Here is a 16,613-nt window from a genome sequence, read left to right on the forward strand (position 1 = left end):
TACTGAGTCCTTTAAAAGCTACTCTTGTTGCCTTCAGCCTGGTATAAATTTGCTCTATAGTAAAATAAGATGACTCCTTTGATGATCATACACTTGTCACCAGATTAATTTGCATGGTCACAAACTTGACTCTAAAACTATTCTCCTTGTTGAAAGGTACAAACTTGACTAGAAAACTATTCTCTGTGTTGAAAGGTATGGTGGTTAGATGATAATGTAATAGATTAGGGTGGTTGTGTTTTTACTGTGTGATGGAGGAGGAGTTCTGTAAAAAGGCCATCAACTGCGTCAAGAAGATACGCACTTCCTTCAAAAAGCAAAATATTTCATTTACATTGTTTCCACTGGCAAAGCCTCTTTGAGACCTTGCATTGTGGGAATGCTACACTCCTTGTTCAGCTGTAGCCTGAAAAGCATCTTGGATTGAAGTAAGTGATCTCTAATTCATTCCTTTACTGATCTGCTCATAATTTCAAATTTCCCTTTAAAGTGTCATCTTTAGTTTAGTCTCATGTATTTATACCTGCTAAATATTAGTTATTGATCTTGGCTTTGTTACCTATTTATACTTTTTCTAAAAGAGCTATTTCTATATCAGAATGACTTTACCTTTGCCCTGCTTTGATTTTTTGCACACTATTTTGGTGGTTTACTATGTATATCCTTTTGAAATTCTTGATTGCATATAGATTTTTAAGTTGATCTGTATTTTATGGGTTTTTTTCCTTTAAGTTTTCCACTTAACTTTGGGAAAGGTTTAAAATAGGCTGTCACCTTAGATAGACTATAATAATATAACTTGAAAACATGAACTATTATAAAAGCATATTCCATGGCCTTTCTGCGTGGGCACGCATGTAGAAGAAGTTGGTGTGCTGTAATGCTTTAGTGCTATAAAAGTGCTAACAACTTGCTGGGTCACCACTAGCTGACAGAGTTTGGCTTCTGACTTACTACTATTTCACCTCCTCAGAGCTTCCTAAATTGTCTCTCTTCTGTTTCCTCATATCATAACCTTTCCCATGCTACTGTGTAACTTACTCTCATGGTTACCGTACCCCGACAGCCCCTGCAAAGTGCTGAGACTCCTCCTGGCTGCTGAGACCCTAAGGGAAGAGGCAGCCGTGAGAAGGCTTCTTTGCTGGAACTGAGACTTTTTCCTCTTCAGTGATAACAACTAGGGCCGTGTTGAGCAAAACCTGACTTTAGAGCCCAACATTAACCAAGGATAAATAGAATCCAATAGTCTCCTGAGTCTAAATGAAGGACTATAGGAAAGCTGAGTGAATCCATTTCCTGTCTGCTCAGTGAGTCTCTACATCTTATGGTTGATTTCAGTAAAGATGGCTGAGGAGAAGAGAGCTTCTATAACTTCTATCCAGCTCAATGCCATTTCTGTTCAAGCTGGATCAAAGCAAGCAAAGAAAACAAACAAAAGAATATGGTTTTATTTTGTTGATAACACTTCTAATATTGTATCAGATTTTCCTAAAGTAATTGCCAATATAAAAAATGTAAAGTTATTTATTTTTCAGGGTGCAAAGACAAATGAATGGTTGTTTTATTGGTTATTTTATTTATTTACATTTCAAATGTTGTCCTTCTTCCCAGTTTCCTGTCTGCAAAACTCCTATCCCATCCTTCCTCCCCCTGCAAATATGAGGGTATCTCCCCCACACACTCTCACACCCACTCCCACTTCACTGCCCTTCATCCCCCTACTCTGGGACATAGAACCTTCACAGGACCTAGGGCCTCTCCTTTCATTGATGCCCGACCAGGCCATCCTCTGCTACATATGGAGCAGGAGCCATGGGTCCCTCCATGTGTATTCTTTGATTGGTTGATTAATCCCTGGGAGTTCTAGGGGTCTAGTTGGTTGATATTGTTGTTCTTCCTATGGGGTTGCAAACCCCTTCAGTTCCTTCAGTCTTTCCCTTAAATCTTCCATTGAGGTCCCTGTGCTCAGTCCAGTGGTTGGCTTCCAGCATTTACACTGTATTGGTCAGGTGCTGGCAGAGCCTCTCAGGGGACAGCCATACCAGGCTTCTGTCAGCAAGTGCTTCTTGGCATCAGCAATAGTGTCTGGGTTTGGTATCTGCAGATGGAATGGATCCCTAGGTAGGGTGGTATTTAGATGGCCTTTCCTTTAGTTTCTGCTCTACTCTTTGTTCCTGCATTTCTTTAGAGAGGAACAATTCTGGCTTAAAATTTTTGAGATGGATGGCCCCATTCCTCAAACAGGAACTGTGCCTATCCACTGGATATGGTCTCTACAGGTTCTATCTTTCCTTTGTTGAATATTTTGGCTAATGTCATCCCTGCTGGGTTCTGAGAACCTCTTAGGTATCTGGAATCTGGGACTGTCTAGTGGCTACCCAAGTTCCCCATCCCCCACTACTACATCCCTCCCTTTAATTTCCTGACCCTCTGTGCTCTTCTCCCCCCTGTCTCTGTCTCTTCCCACACCTGATCCTGCCCCTCTTTTTCCCTCTCCCTCCTCTCTCCCTTCCAGATTCCTCCCTTCCTCTCCCTCCTGTTTTCCCCCCTCCTAAGTTGGACTGAAGCATCCACATTTTGGCCTTATTCTTCTTGAGCTTTATACGGTCTATGAGTTGTATTGTGGGTATTCTGGGCTTTTGGGCCAATATCCATTTATCAGAGAGTATATATCATGTGTGTTCTTTTGTAACTGGGTTACCTCACTCAGGATGATATTTTCTGGTTCCATCCATTTGCCTAAGAATTTCATAAATTCATTGTTTTTAATAGCTGAGTCCATTGTGTAAATGTACCACATTTTCTGTATCCATTCTCCTGTTGAGGGCCATCTGGGCTCTTTCCAGCTCCTGGCAATTATAAGTAAGACTGCTATAAACATAGTAGACATGTGTCCTTGTTATATGTTGAAGCATCTTTTGGGTATATGCCCAGGAGTAGTATAGCTGGGTCCTCAGGTAGAACTATTTCCAACTTTCTGAGGAACTGCTAAACTGATTTCCAGAGTAATTGTACCAGTTTGCAATCCCACCAGCAATGGAGGAGTGTTCCTCTTTTTCCACATCCTCACCAGCATCTGCTGTCACCTGAGTTGTTGATCTTAGCCATTCTGATTAGTGTGAGCTGAAATCTCAGGGTTGTTTTGATTTGCCTTTCCCTGATGACTATGGATGTTGAACATTTCTTTACCTGCTTCTCAGCCATTGGAGATTCCTCAGCTGAGCATTCTTTGTTTAGCATTGTACCCCATTTTTAATAGGGTTATTTGGTTCTCTGGAGTCTAACTTCTTGTAAAATGTTAAGTCTGGGAGGAAGCAGCTGAAAGATTGAGAGGGAAAATGTATCACTATAAATATGAATCTTGAATGGCTGAAATAATACCAAGAAAAATAGAAGATAAAGACCTCTAGATTCAGTCACATATAACCTTGGTCTAGGCTGAAGAGATACATTGTTTCCTGAACAGTGCTGTGTTGGTATGGCTGTCCCCAAATGGGAACTTTAGAAACTTCCTGAGTAGGAGGAAGATTGCTATCTGAGACTAGGAGGACTGTAAGATCCTGGAAGAACAGTAGAGTTAATGGTGAGATTATGAGTGAATGGACTTCTGAGGTAAGATTGAAATTGAAAATCTAGGATTTTACCAAAATTTCTACTGTGACTCATTTTATCCAAATTGTACATTCATTTTAGGGTTGCAAAGTCAGACTAATTAAATTGAGTGCAACTGCTATTTAACATAAAATCTGAGGGAAAGTATTAAAGAACGATGGCTGTCAAGAGAGAGAATATGCTTGTGTGACATGGGGCCCTAGTCTGAGAGATGGTTGGGGATGACAGGGAAGGTCATCATGCTAAAGGACATAAATGCTTCATAGAAGTTCAGATCTCTATTTCAAACTCCCATTGAGGACACAGTGGGGGGGGGGGCAGCCCAGGGATTGGGCTTCTGTATAAGTTTATGTCAGAGGTGAGTTCAAGTTAATCCAGAATCTAGATTCTGCACTCAGGTGTACCTTGGTGGGGAAGATGACAGAACTTGCCTTTGGTGCTCATAAGTACATGGTCCACTGGACATGGCTACCAGGGCTGCTTTCATGGCCATCTGTTCTATGCTAGGTACTGTTATCAATTTCCCATACAATGGTTCTAATAATTATAATAATCCTTCAAGGCAGATGCGGTCACTTCTCCTTTTGTTAGGAAGAATGATGAGCACAGTAGTAATGTATCTGAGACCATTCACTTGGGAAATACCAGAAGGGATTATACACTCACAAATGGACTATCTTAGTCCAAGCTCTGTCAATATCTCACTTCCATGAGCCCACCCGCTACCTCTCTCCATTCTCCCTCCTTTCAGGCTATGCTTTTCCTCATATTCAACAAGGACTTAAACTTGAAATAAAAATTAAGAAAAAATTTCCAAAAGTAACTCTGTCTCCAGGGGATCCCTCTGGAAGGCATCCAGATATCCTTACAAAGAACCTGGGAAAGATGAGCTTGTAGAGGCTTTGACTCTAATACACATGGGTGCAAGAAAGAGTTGCTGGCTTCATTTTTCATATTCTAAGTGAAAATAGGTTTGAAATTTCCCATAGTGCCAAGCTGGGTGCCCCAGCTTGGTTAACTTGTGGCACAATCTGTAGTTGGTTGGAGAGAATGCCATTGCTCTGGGCTTGGCTTCTTGTGTGATCTGATGAAGCAGCTCACTTCCTTGTCCCTCAGAGCACTCACATATGCATTCACTCCCATGAAGTCACTGGGAGGATCCAAGAAGATGACATAATTAAAGCCCAGGTTCTTTCTTGCCCATCCTGTGTGCTTACAGCCTGGAGCTGAGTTCTCATGGGGGAGACTAGCTAGATGGTCCTTCTTGTGCCTCATTTGTAGGATCCAGAGAACTCTCCAGGAAGAGACCTATGGACCATGTATCTGAGTGCCAAGAAGTTATAGTTTGTTTTAAAATGTTCAACAATATTTTATATGCTTTAAGAAATAGTGATTATTATTTTAATAACTCTCTGGGTCATTGTTCAGTTTTATGGCTGTAGGACAGTGGTTCCACAGACGTACTAGCTGTTGTATTCATGTAAAACTTGTTAAGATGCAGGGTGGTGGGCTTACATCAGACTATACAGTGTGGTGGAGCAAGGCCTGGGGGGCACAAGTCCATGTTCCTAAGGGATGTTCTGGCTGCTGGCTGCTAGCTGCTGGTCAGAGCTCACACTTTGAGATTCATCATTCAAAAGTCAAGATGTAAGACGGAATTGCAAGATAACTTAAAATATTAATGTTATTAGTCTAAAATAGGAAAACATCTGAAATTTGTTTTAAAAAGGTTTTCAAATATGTATATATTTCCAATACACACACACACACACACTCATGAGTAAGCCAATATTGACAATGGACCCTAAGGTGAATCTGGTAGGACTTTTTTCAGTGTGTTTCTAGCAGTTTTATGAGTTCATATTTCATTCACCCCTTCTCTCTGATCATATCAAAAGTAAATTTCATATAACCTGATTCAAGTTTACAAATAATTGAAATTTTGGGACTTTAAACGATTTCCCCAAATGATATTTTACCAATTAGAACTGCAAAAGTGCAAGAGTTGTAACATCAATTTTGGGGCTGCTAACACCGCCCAGGGCTACTGGAATAATTTTTTTTTTAATTGTGACTAACATTTTAAAACAATGAGCTCAAGGGAGTACAGAATGTGTTCCATGTCTGCTTTTTGTTTGTCTTAGAAGAAAAATTTTGGTGTATTGTTCCCACCGTCTTTCAAGGTACTAGTCTCTGGGAGGGGCTGCCTGCACTCTTCTGTTTTCATTTTTAGGATATCACAAAATAATACAAAGGAAATGTTTCTTGCTCCTCGATATTCCAGTTTACGGAGAAGACGAGTGAACACACAGATGGTTAAGCATTCGGTTTGCTTGCTTCTCCCAACTTAGTAGCCAGTGAAATGATCGAATGGAAATATAAATTGGCTTAATCTTTTCTTTATTCCAAATTTGTTCAGTTATAGAAAACTTACTACAAATAAAGAAGAAAAATATCTTTTTAAAATTTTTTCCTTTGTTCCAGTATAATTGAGAAGATATCTTGAATAAATAAATCCAAGAACCTCAGGTTTAGTGAGAATTTTGGTTTCTTTAAAAAACATAAATTTTTATTTTTTGTTTTAATTTTTATTTTTTGTTTTAATCCAGGTAAGGCTGGTTCAGATTGTCCGTAGCAGCTGACTGTGATTTGCCTCATGCTCTAACAGGGTATGATTTTGCAGGCTGTGCATAGTTTCTACCTGTGTGTGACATTTGGAATTCTGAGAATTCTTCAAAACGGTATATAAATGCCAGAACCCCAAGAGGCAGTGTGGATTGTTTGCTGTTTGCTGTTGTTTGAAATTTGTTAAGTAGTCACATGCAAGGAAGAAACAACCTCAAGAAGAAGAAATGAGATAACCTGACAGTGAAGATCAAGCTTGCCCCAAAGAAATGGATGTCCATAATCAGCAGGAAGTAATCTAATGATAACACCACCCCCTTTCACCTCTACCCTTTTGTCTCTCCTATGTAGTATTAGGGAGTTGAAGTGATGGGAAAGGGGTGGAGAATAGTTGAAGCAAAAAGAACCCACAGAGTACCAAAAGCCTGCCTACACTCAGGCTGTTATCAGAGAAAACCACGTGGGCAAACAGTGCTAGCTAAGATCCTCACAGACTTCCTGTGCAAACACCTAACAGTGATAGACAGTTCAGGAACTAAGTATTCACTTGTGTCCAGCAGATCATTCCATCTGAAATGCTGATGGATCTTAGTGGTTTTTTTTTTTCTTTTTAGACATTGTTGTAATGTCTAATGAGATAAAATTCTACATGTGGAAAATATTAAAGTAATTAAAAACATTTGGCTTTTTTGCATATATTTTCTAAAATTAACTCTCATGTTAGCACTCATCTGTCTCATCTCTAATTGGGTTGAAATGTGTGAAAGGAAAAGTGCTTTGATATGAAACTATTTTTTGTATGTCTTGACTATGATATGCACAAAGGAACTAATATGTAGATAGAGCTCTGAAAAAGTTTCTGATGTCTGTGTTTTTCCACGGGTGGCACAAAATTTGATAAATTTGCTACATCTTAGTAGAGCTTAAAATTCAAAGAGGATATGCCACAATCAGATTCTAAAGGCATAATCCCTCTTATTTCTTTAAAATGTGCACAGTACTGGTTAGTTCATATTGTTGTTCCATCTATAGGGTTGCAGATCCCTTTAGCTCCTTGGGTACTTTCTCTAGCTCCTACATTGGGGGCCCTGTGATCCATCTAATAGCTGACTGTGAGCATCCACTTCTGTGTTTGCTAGGCCCCGGCATAGCCAGGGCCAAGAAGTAGGAGTGGGTGGGTAGGGGAGTAGGGGGGGAAGGGGGCACTTTTGGGATAGCATTGGAAATGTAAATGAAGAAAATAACTAATTAAAAAAATTTATACTAACCAAAAAAAAATGTGCACAGTATATCTAATTTTCTAGTAAGGAAGGGGGTTGTCTGTAATTTGCTTTTCTGCCGAAAAAGAACTACTACTACTGCCTCATTTCAGTGTTCTATAACTGACCAATTTTGAATTACTTTAAAATGATTTTGATTGGGAGAATGATTTTTGTATACTGTCCAAATCCTGTCAAAGTAATGCAATTTGAGTAAATTTTAAAAAGTCTTTACATTAAAAGTCATTGTAAAGCATCCTTATTTTGTAATTTCACCATAGGCAACCATTTAGTGTACTGACAGCTCTTAACCATTTTTTGAAGGCCAATTTCTACATAAAAACAAGGTTATATTGTGTGCCTGTGGGAGAAGTTAATATTCATTTCTCTCCTGTCATCTGTGAATTTTATTGAAATTGTAATTGCCTGTCAGCAGAAGGAGAGGGGGATCTTAATAAAAGCAATACCAGAGCAGCCCTGTAAATAAAAACGAAAACAAAAACAAAGTCCTGATTCTAGTTTGGTTTTGAGTTGTGGTATTTGTGGTCTTCACTAATCACTATGGTACAAGGTTGTGATGATTCTCGTCTCCAGGATGGCAACTGGGCCCATACTAAGTTTTGACTGTATCCTGAAGCACATATAATTTGAGGAGGGTATACTCCTCAAAAGAACATAAGACAAAAGCAATCAGCTTTGGACATTTATAAAACTTCTAAAAGGAAATATTAGTTTTACTCTAAGAGCCCCAAAATGGTTTTCAGTAGGACAGTCTAAAATTAAGTAGTCGCTCAGCTCAAGGTAAATGACGCTTTCAGGCAAAAGAAGGGAACCTCAGCTCTGCCATGGGTGTGAAGGGACCAATGTCTCTATACACTCGGCCAGCCAGGTTTTCAGCCCCACTACTGACAGGCAGTGTTACATTTCCAGTAGAGATTCTACTTTATCTTCATTCCTTTTGTTCAGAGCATTTCTTTATAACTTGATACTTTCAAATGAAGCCACCGAATGAATACACACACACACACACACACACACACTAAATAAAAATAGTTTAGTTGGTTGGTTATGAGCTGGGTAAATGCAGCAAGGCCAAAGATGTTGATAGTTTAGAGCACCTCAGCGTGGGTGTGGCTATCCCTTCTTTGAAGTTTTCTGTGTTTTAATACAGGATCAGCAAGAAAGCATCTCACTCATGTTACTTTAGCTAGCCTCTGACTCACAACCAAGATCCTAGCCACACTGCACACTGTCCACCATACCCATGATAGTTCAAGGGTTAATTTCTATGTTGCTAATCCCATTTTCAGGGTATCATAATAGGTATTTGCAATAAAGGCAAAAGAAGGATTATGTTAAAAAGTACAGAATTTAGAATTCAAAATTTTAATGTTTTACATGTGTGTGTGCATGCATGCACATACTTGAGCATATGTCACAGAACATGTGTAGAAGTCAGACCACTTTTGGAGGCAGTGTTCCGATTCTGCCATTGGATTTTCAGGTATGGGGCTTGGGTTATCAGGCTTAGTGGCAAGCATCTTCACCCACTGAGCTACCTCTCTGGTGCCGAATTACATTTAAAAGTGTGAAGCTTAGGGATTGGCCTACTTGCCTTTACCTTAAGTAGGCCAGGTGCCATGGGAAAATCGTCCTGTCTAAAGCCAGTGTTTCCTCATCTAGTGATTAAGGCCTGTAAACATGGGATGGTTAGTATAGTGTTGGGCATGTGTCAGCCTTCTGCACCATGTACCCAGACCTGAAGCTGTTGCTTAGTCATCGATTCAGCTTTGTACTCTGTCCATCTGTTACGATTGTAACTTTAGTAAACAGAATAGGTGTTTAAATTCATTTGAATATTCTCCCTTGTCTGAATTTTAAAACTGTGGAGACCAACAAATTTTTATTTTGATTTACATATCAGTAAGCTTAGAGCTAAATTCATTATTCAGTTGCATAATCTGCCCAATTCAAATCTGGGAACAACTACAATGTTTTCTTTAGTTAAGTCCTAGTCTCTTTGATCCTTTAATTTCTAAGTTTATTCCATCTCAATCTATAAATCACTGCCATACCTTTGGCATGAATCTGAATTATATCAAATGCTCTTTCTCTAATTCTCTACTAATCTGTATTATGTTCAGTTGCTTTCACTATGAGATATTTCTGTCATGGGATTTTCCTAGACCTAAATGGAAACATGGCCAGTCCCTCAAAACCTCTCATAGTGCACTATACAGACAGTATGTACATACACAGCTTATTTAATGCCACTACTGTTAGCTTCTTTGCTTTGGGGATTTGTTTTGGTGCAGGAGTTTGCTGTGATGCTCCTGTTGACCTGGACTCAATATAGATGTCAGGGTGGCTTCAAACTTGCAGTGAGCTTCCGCCATCCAAACAGCAAGGTGGTAGGAATTGACCATTATCTGCCTGTAAGGGCAGCTGTAAGGCATAAAGTGCAAGTCAGTTCTGGTTGAAAGAGATATGTTTGACATTTAGTTAAATTTTTAGGTAAGTTTAAGTAAAACTGATGTGCATGATGTGCAAATTGGCTCCATCAAGCACTAAGCATGTGACTTGCTTACCAGTTTGTCAATTCTGTTCAAGAGAAAAGTCAGCATTAAGTGAGATTCTAGTTCTCCTTTACAGTGAGAAATGTTCACTAAAAAGATACTGATTAAGATTCTATAAGCTTTGAATTGCTGCCCTATTAAAGAATTATCTTAAACATTTTTTCCACATTGTAGCTAGGTGGCCCCAAAAAACTGTTGAATATTTTCTACCAGTGTGTGGTATTGTGCATGATTATTCATGAATTGAAAGTACAAAAGTTCTATGAAACTCCAGCTGATAATAGTATACGAGGTCATTAGGAAAAAATTATGTCTACACTGTAGCATCCCTTATCTCTCCAAGGTATTGGTGCTGTCCAGGGGTGCTGCAGTTATATAAAACCCACAGATCTGTTACTGATATTGGTATAGAAGCCCCTTCTACAGCACAGGCCTGACTCTATGATTGTTGCACAAAGGTGTTAACCACTCCATTACTTGATTTTCTCATTTGTAAAATAAGCATTCAGCTAAGGGGATTGCTAATACTCCATTCATGTATACTAGTCTTTAATTTTTTTCTCTGAAAATAACACAAAGTAAAATGCTGTATTTAAAACCAGATGATATTGTAGTATAAAGAGTTAGTAGCTGAATAAGTGGGAAATATATATATATATATATATATATATATATATATATATATATATATATACACACATATATATATATATTTGTGTGTATATATATATTTGTATATATATGTATATATATATTTGTGTGTATAAATATTTGTACATATATATATATATATATATACACACACACACACACATGTATATGTGTGTGTATTGGTGAGGAAGAAAAGAAAGAATTCTGTGTAATATGAGTTATGTATGCTTGGACATCAAGGGGAGAAAGAATACCACTAAGAGATAATTTGTTTATATTGATTGAAAAAGTGATTTGAGATCATCAAGATGGGATCTTGGGACTTCTGCAGTCTACTAGGGCTCCACAGGTATTAAATGTAGCAAAATTGGTGGGAAGGAAAGGCTCAAGTCACCTTTGCTCACATTAATCCACAAATAATTTGAAATGCTTAATTATTACTCATGAGGGTAAAAACATATGTAATTATGACTGGTTGTAAGGTGCAGTCATTCCCTCAGAAGGAAATTAGAAGCCATCTTTTCTGGATTCAGATATGGATGCTGTTTCTCAATAGCCATGGGAATTTAGACAAATCACTGAATCCCTTTGTTCCCTTCCACGTAAAGTAAGTATAGTAACTGTGCCCATTTTATAAGGCTAGCGTAAGAGTAAGTCACTGCTACATGGTGAACATTTGGAAGAGTGTCTGGAATATAGCAAGTTCTATGAAGGAGTTAGTTATCAAGTCCCATTGTAACTTCTACTCAATTATTATTTTCATAAAAATTCTATTTTTAGTATCAGAAGTATATTTTGGTATAAATAAGTGATAGTTCTGAAATGAAATGATCAACAGCAGAACTTTTGGGGAAGAATCCCCTGCTGGGCTGCAGGCATGCTCAGGGGTTTAGAGTGCTGACTGCTCTTTGGAAAGATCTGAGTTTTCTTCTCCACACCCACATGGTGGCTCACTAGCATCTATAACTCCAATTCCTGGGATCTGAAGCCTTCCTCCAGACTCCACAAGCACCAGGCACACACACATTTACAGGTACAGATATGCAGGCAAAATACCTGTCAACAAAAAATAAAGCTAGGCCAATGTCCTGTGATTTTAGGGACTGAGTGGCTTCATTTTGACTTTGCTGATCTATGTAAGTTCCATCTACCTCATGATCTGAGACAGCTGCTATAATCATCTTGAGTCTGCCAGGGCCAGGATAAAAGAAAGGGAAGGCATGGCTTCCCTTCAAGCATAGAGGTTGCACAAGACTGCAGGATCATATGTTGTTTACCATAATTTTGTGAGTTAGCAGAGATTCAAAGGGGGACAGAATATGCACTGAGCAATCGCTAGGCTGATTTGATTACTCCAGGGTGATGGTTTTCTTATTGATGACTAGTGAGTGAATATTGGAAAACAACCAGCATAAAACCACAATATCATTATATTCTAAAGACTGGGTTCCTCAGTTTTCCCAATTATGTTTCAGGTTCTTTGCCAAAACATTTTGTGCTATTTGCATGTGATTTACATGTTTAAATATTCAATGTCTGTCACAGCTTTTGTGTTATTTTAATTCCCATGCACACACGTGCCGCACACACACACACACACACACACACACACACACACACACACATAAATGCAATGATGTCTCCAAAGTGATTAATTAAATGGTAAAAAAAAATAGAATTAACATATTAGCCTCAGAATTGTGGTTCAGGTAGTGGGTTTAAATTGTTGTAAGTGGGTGTAGACTCTGCTACTGTCTCAATTTAGTGGGAGCCTCTGAATATTGGAAACATGTGAACACCAGTGCACAGCAGCATTCCTGGGTGTTCCTGGGATGGGGATCCATTGGTTCTGAATCACCTGTTATGAAACTGTCACAATAAGTTTTTCCAATAGGAAATTGATTATCTTTATTTTTTCCTTAAGTGTAGAGATTGAAACCTTAGGGGCATCTTTCATAGTTTCAGTCTTGTATGTGACAGAAGTCACACTACTACTGAGAAGCATGTCAAACAGTCCAGACACTCGTGAGAAATGGGCCTGAAGGGAAGTGGATTAGTTACTGGCAAACCCGTAGTGAGATGACACCTACCACATGGTAGTGACCACAGGGTGAAGGCATAGTCCATGCTTGGTGAGCCAATGTGTTCTTCCCAGTGGGGCAGGAGAACCAAAGTTTAGAGGCAGAATTAGAGTTTCATTTATTCGACACATATTTTCAGGACCAATCTCTATTCATAAATTCTTTCAAAAATGAAAATAATGAAACTGTTGCTGTTAAGAAAAGAAAAGCTCTTCTCTAATAGAACTTATATTGTAATAAGGCAAAAATGTTTAACATTAGCATTGTTTATCACCTCATATCTTAAGTGATATGGGGAGAGATTGTTTGTTCAGGGTCTATTGAGAGCAGCTTGCTTTGTGTGGAATGCTTGTCCATCTTCATCCTGGAACAGCTACATACTGCCTCTTGCTTATAAATCAGGAAGGAAGGAAGGAAGGAAGGAAGGAAGGAAGGAAGGAAGGAAGGAAGGAAGGAAGGAAGGAAGGAAGGAAGGATCAGGAAAGATTTAAATTGCTGTCATTGATCTTGTGGCCTAGTGTTGTAGGTAGAGAAACCCAGCACTGAGTCCCCCCTCCCAAGAGTGCTAGCTAGATGCCCAGTTGCAGATTCCAGTGGATCTGAAAGGCAGCATGCAGGTACTGCTTCTGGAGCAGCAGGTTCCCTTATACATGTTCTCCAAAGAGGCCTGCTAGGTTCATTGTGAATCTCAATGTCTTAAGCTGGATGAAACTAGAATGTTTAAAAATTAGTCCAAAGACTGCAGCAGAGTGTAGAAATATGTATATTGATGTCGAAATAAATGGTTAGGTCCTTTTTCATATGATGGGTTTTAAGTGGAACTATATGTAAATGTGAAATATACCCACCATTCCCAGGTGTCTACTTGTTACAAATATCCTTCTGTCTAAAAAGTATACTGAATTCTTATTGCTATTCCCAAGATCCCAGTAATAGAAAGGAAGGGTTTTTAAATTAAAGGAAAGGAAGTGACAGAACACACTAAGTGGATGGGGCGATCTAATCTTCAGCTTGTGTCAGGTATGATTCCAAAGATTACAATCAGCAGACATGACTCTCACTGACATGAAACTGTTAATTTTCTGTTTAACTAATGACTGATGTGTGTGTGTGTGTTAGTTATTGGTAAGTGGTCCCCTGAACAAAGATACTAGGAAAACCCTGTGGCTGTGCTTCTGTCTGGTGTCCTTCCATTGATACTAGTGTGTGTGTGTGTGTTAGTTATTGGTAAGTGGTCCCCTGAACAAAGATACTAGGAAAACCCTGTGGCTGTGCTTCTGTCTGGTGTCCTTCCATTGATACTAGTCCATTTTTCAAGTAGCCTTGCATAGCTGGGGTGTATAGCTTGGTTTCCCACCACATGCTGGTTGTTCTGGGGGTACTGCAACTGGTTTTTCTGTCTAACCAGACTGATCTTTAAAACCTGTCAGCCAGGCACCAAATTGAGGCATTCCAAGAACCCAGCCTCAGAGCCTAAGTTCTGGATTGTTAATGTTCCCTGGTCATGTGGCCAATCCCATAGAGCCGGTGTCAGTACAAAGGATGGGCTTCATTAGAACGATCATGAATGCTTTCTTCCATAGAGTGTAAAGAACAGAGCCTTGGTCAAAATGTGTATTTATATACCTGCTCACATCTGAGGGAACTGGTATCTTGAAAGATTGGCTAAGCTTACACTATGATGGTTTGAATTACTCTAAATGTGAGAATCTGAATACTGTAAAATTCCATCTCTCAACTGGCTGTTCATTATAGTTCCTTGGGTGAACTGAAAATTTCAGATTATGTATGTTGCATTATATTTCAAGAAAATTAAATGAGGATTTCCAGGGCCTATCACAGGCACAGGTGTATTTTCTAGTCCTTTGATAGGATCCCAATGTGTCATTAAGACTGAGCATTATTACTTTAGGAACATTGCTGGTGACCTGGACTTGGGGAACACAGCATCACTGATGTAGATGAGATGCAATGCTGCTTACATGTGCAGTGAGAAATGATTAGGCCTGGTTCTTCATGGCATCCATTGCATTGTAGTGTCCTCTAGTCCACTGTCTTTCTGCCTAAGATATCATCTCAGTCATCATCTGAGGATGTCCTCAGAACTCTTAAGATGCTTTGGTATTTCTCAGATGACATTACAGCATGGCTTGTTGTAGATAGCTATGCCTTGAGTTATTCAGGCTTTCTTATTTGATGACTGCTTCCTCCTTGTGTCTCAGGACTTTGCCATCCTCACACAGTCTCTCACTGCCACACTGATTCTTTCTACTCAGAGTACATGTCCCCCTCACACCTAAGTGAAAGACGGCCTTTCCCAACAGTCTTGTTTTCTTGTAAAAATTTTCTAGATTATTGTTTATAATTGAAGATATTCAAATGTTTTCTGTGAACTTAACTATATATTTGGTTTCTCTTTGGAAAACAATATTCTATATGACATTTAATCCTTTCTGTTTAAGTATCATTTCTGACATACTCATAAAAATGTATACATCACTAACAGGGCATATAGCTTATACACCTAAACTTCAGTAGCTATGCCAAAATGTGTTTTGGCATATTTTATATTCCCATGGTATTTTATGAACATACCTTTCCTTCAATAGTCTCATCCTCACTGGGTTTTAACCCATTTTTTTACTTTAATTTAGGCCCCCATTATCTCTTATGTGACCCACAGCAATCATCAATTTAACTGACTTAACATGCGCAAGTTTGAGCAGTAGGTACACCTGGGAGATTGCCTGTAACTCTTAGGATGATGAACTCCCATCACTGGGAACAGATTATAACAGTTTTGTTCAGTTTTTTTTTAGTTCAAGTATCCAATTTAATAAAAATACCGTGCTGCAACTTTGAAAACAGACAGCGTGCTAAAAGATGCAGCCAAGTGGTCTGTATTAAATCTCGCACTAACTTGTTTGTCTGCTTGTTTGTTGTCTGTGTGATGTGGGGAGATGGGTGGATGCATGAACCACTTCATTGTGTGGATTCTCTCCTACCTCTATGTGAGTTCTAGGGTTTGAACTGAGAGGACAAGGTTTGTGTATTAAGTGCCTTTAGTCACTGAGCCATTTTGTCAGCTCACACATCATTTGTAAACTATGTTTGTAAATAATGTTTGTGTGGTACTTTCCAATTCAGTAACTTACATGGCATTTGAAAATTATATGGATCTTTATTAGAAAACATGATGTGGGCGAACACTGTGTTTTAGTAGAGTATTAGAAGCCCTGGGGTTTGATCCCCAGAACCACACAAATCCAGGTGTGTTTGTATAGGCCTGTAATCATAGTAATAAGGAAGATTCAAGGTTGTCTTTGGCTATGTGGTGAGTTTGAGACCAGCCTGAGCTACATGAAACCTGGTCTAAAAATGAAAGTGTTATGACATCTATGTACATGAAATTAATGTTTCATTTTTGAGCTATAATGAAAGTCTTGGACTGATTATTTTGGGGGATTTCCCTTTGTGTACAAGCAATCAAATGAATGACCAATAAGTGAATTTCTTGTGAATATTTAGAAAATTCAGAAGAAATTGAAGCTTATTCTTTGAAAAACTGGTATGGAACAGTATATTATTATACTGTCATTAAAAAATCATGACTTTATGAATTACATTTCGTTTCTAGCCCTATAGTTTTTTCTTTTAATATATTGGAACTGTTTTATTAATAAGGGAATTTCAACTTTTTGGAACCTTTTACTTTGGGCAAATAAGATTTCCCTAGTTCACGATGAAACTAATCTCTTTCTTATAAACCCTGCTATTCCTGAGAATGATGGACGAGGCAGATGATTCCA

The 16,613-nt window shown here is 38.7% G+C and overlaps 1 protein-coding gene and 1 long non-coding RNA gene across 5 annotated transcripts in view; one reads left to right on the plus strand and one right to left on the minus strand.

Annotated features, from left to right (window-relative positions):
- The window catches only part of Pard3b (par-3 family cell polarity regulator beta), a 1,003,618-nt gene that overhangs the window by 175,049 nt on the left and 811,956 nt on the right, over positions 1-16,613 (plus strand). The window lies entirely within an intron of this gene.
- Positions 1-16,613, minus strand: part of Pard3bos1 — a 93,267-nt gene that overhangs the window by 41,762 nt on the left and 34,892 nt on the right. The gene's annotated exons all lie outside the window — the stretch shown is intronic.

This window comes from Mus musculus, chromosome 1, assembly GCF_000001635.26.
Source record: "Mus musculus strain C57BL/6J chromosome 1, GRCm38.p6 C57BL/6J".
In the NCBI taxonomy this organism is placed as follows: Eukaryota; Metazoa; Chordata; class Mammalia; order Rodentia; family Muridae; genus Mus; species Mus musculus.